A 3,492-nucleotide genomic window follows, 5' to 3' on the forward strand; every position below is an offset into this window, starting at 1 on the left:
AACTATTTCCGGCGTTGTACTAAAAGCACACAATCCTAAAATATGACGATTAAGCGGAATGTAATTGTATACGGTGGATGACGATATATTTTTTCGTTTTTTGTTGGTTTTTTTTCACTCTAAAGCCGATTTTTTGATCAGCCAGCAAATTAGCGATTGCCAAAGATTAACTCCGCCCTGGCGAAACATCTCAATCAATAGCGATCTCCCTACCTCATTTTATAGCCCGAGTGGAAGTCTATGATGTGTTAGAGTACTTCATATTTGTAATTTTCATTCCATACAATCAAAAACCACTTAAACTACAGGTTTCCTCCTGTCCGTTCGTCCGGCCGTCTGTCATTTTGTCCACTCGCGGGGATCGGATTTCCGGACTTTTCTCAGTCATGCTTCAAGGTATGTTGGTATGTAACTTCAGTATGAGTAGCTACAGAACAAGTTTGATTTTTTGATGTCATTACACTCTTATTTTTGTTCTCATCTAAGTCTACATTTCTTTTTCCGAATAATCCCTGATATCTTGTATTTGTTACATGATGAATCCAATACATTTATTTTTAAGCAACCATTATAATCGTGTTTTTGTTTTGCTTTTTTTAGGGGGGAGGGGTATTTTTTTTGCATAACGTCTCTCAATAGTGAAGTTAATGCAAATGCAGTAATTCTATAATCTGTGTTCAATAAAGATATTGGTCTTCAATTCTCAAAACAACTTTTTTTTTCATTATTTTTTTTCCTGTAAATCTAAGAAATTAAACCTACTTTTTGCGTTTTACTAAGGTCTTGTTATTCCCTTTACGGCTGATTTAATGATTCAGTAAGGCTCGTATTCCCTATCTTAACACAAAGCAAATAGACCATGAGTTCAATGACTTTTATTTAATTGAATTTTCAATAGAGCCGCGGTATTCTCCTCATATGTAATATAGCCATCACAAATCTCATTTTCATTTTCAGTTCGAATAGAATCTGATTTCATGCTTTGAATCATCAATTGTATTTTTATTTAGATTTAAAAACTTGTACAATCTTGCGTAGAAATCCGATTTAAGAACTTCACTTGTCTCCAATAACATTTTCCCTGTTTAATCTTTATTGTTTTGAATTACTTTTGATTGCTTTAATATTTTTAAAGACCTATGAAATTAAGTCTTTATTTGTTTTCGCCCTGTTCTAATCATTTTTCGCGCGACCTTACATGTGTCTCTCCTTTATACAATATAGTTTTAGCTCTTTTTCTAAAGTGTTAACTTCTGCTTCTTCTCTATCTTCTTCATGTAACTTCCTGGTTACTGACCTTTGCAATTTAACCCTCTTCCTGTAAAATTGTATCGTTTCGCTTTTTACCGTAGTTTACAATAGTCTTAAGTTTGTCGTTTTGTTCAGTCTTCCTTACTTCCTGTCTTTATATTCAATCTTCCTTACCTCCTGTCTTTATGTTCAGTCGTCCTTACTTCCTGTCTTTATGTTCAGTCTTCCTTACTTCCTTTCTTTATGTTCAGTTTTCCTTACTTCCTGTCTTTATGTTCAGTCTTCCTTACTTCCTGTCTTTATGTTCAGTCGTCCTTCCTTTCTGTCTTTATGTTCAGTCTTCCTTACTTCCTGTCTTTATGTTCAGTCTTCCTTACTTCCTGTCTTTATGTTCAGTCTTCCTTACTTCCTGTCTTTATGTTCAGTCTTCCTTACTTCCTGTCTTTATGTTCAGTCTTCCTTACTTCCTGTCCTTTTGTTCAGTCTTCCTTACTTCCTGTCTTTATGTTCAGTCTTCCCTACTTCCTGTCTTTATGTTCAGTCTTCCTTACTTGCTGTCTTTATGTTCAATCGTCCTTACTTCCTGTCTTTATGTTCAGTGTTCCTTACTTCCTGTCTTTATATTCAGTCTTCTTTACTTCCTGTCTTTATATTCAGTCTTCCTTACTTCCTGTCTTTATGTTCAATCTTCCTTACTTCCTGTCTTTTTAAATAATATACACCAGTGTACTGAACATAAAGACAGGAAGTAAAGAAGACTGAACATAAAGACTAACTGATATAAAACTCCAATCGACCTACTGATTAATTGAGCCGATAAAGATTTAGACCAGCTAAAAAAGAGAGGTATTGTATTCAATATTTCAAGGTGTCCAATATATATCAATAACAGAACATCCGTTTTCAGTTTGCCGATTCAGTTTAATTAAGTTAACATATATGATATGATTGTGCCCTATCCTTCCTAGTTATTTGCAAACACATTTATACAAAATGCCATTGTTAATAGAAACTGTAGTTTGAAAGATTTTATTTGATAGTATTAGTCCCTGAGCGAATTCACACCCCTAATTCCTGAAAACTTGGTCTTCCGGTATGTTTTTTTCCCGGACACATCTTGTGGTGGCTATAGTGCCATATTTTCTTCCTATTTCCGTACTGGATTACAAAGGTTAAATGCATTGGTATCAACACACTCGCTTTTCGTGACGTCCTAGGAGACTTAATAGAGGTATGAAGAGTACATACACATTAGTTTTATTGTACATCTTGTTTTCCATTCATTTTTATTGGTCTCTGGCTGTAGACATTTTATGTTTGCTGCTCGTCACATGTATTTTCTTCGCTTCCAAGTATTTTTTGTTCCAATTTCAAGCATACGCTGTTAGGAACTGCTGATCCTAGAAAAGGTTTACTTTTCAGCACGTTCTACTCTCAACGCAGTTCGGGTTCAGCATGACACGTATGTAACAGGTGTCGAGACATCATTAAAAATCGCCAGCGTTTCAGAAGAGCTAAACATGCCCTTTCTTTTCAATAGCTTGTGAATACATACTGATTGATCCACAGGAGTGTATTTGCTATTAGAAAGATCTCAATCCAAACTGATTGATCTACGGAAGAAAATTCGTTATTAGAATGGATTAAAACCATACTGATTGATCCACGGGAAAATATTCGTTATTAGAATGGTTCATCAGGGCATCTACTTAAAAAATTTTAGCCACTTAATCCAAAAATAGAAGACACAACTTGTATGTCTGAGACACAAACAATGTCATACAATACAAAAGATAACAAGCTAAAGAAATATATGTGATTAATTGGTCATTCTTAATCTCAATGTCAGTAGCATACCCGCCAATGCAGTTCGTGCCTTCAGATCTGATATCCCGATCCTTGTCTACAAAATACTTCCAAATTTCCTACAAAAAGCCCTACATTTCCATACAAATCTAAGGTTACAATCCAGATGTTCTGTATGACAATTTATCGTCAGCAGGGCAGAAACCAATATACCTACCGCTAGCAAAAATAATGGAAATAGATCACTGATCATACTGGCGCTACTGTTAGCGGGAGACATCGAGGTAAACCTTGGACCAAGGGCAAAAAAGTGAGCGTCTACCCATGTGGTATGTGTGACTATCCCGTAACATGTGAAGGCGTATGCTGTGATGCCTGCAACATCTGGCATCACAGATCATGTATCAAACTGCTCTCAGAATATGAAATTGTAAA

Source organism: Pecten maximus, chromosome 7, assembly GCF_902652985.1.
Source record: "Pecten maximus chromosome 7, xPecMax1.1, whole genome shotgun sequence".
In the NCBI taxonomy this organism is placed as follows: Eukaryota; Metazoa; Mollusca; class Bivalvia; order Pectinida; family Pectinidae; genus Pecten; species Pecten maximus.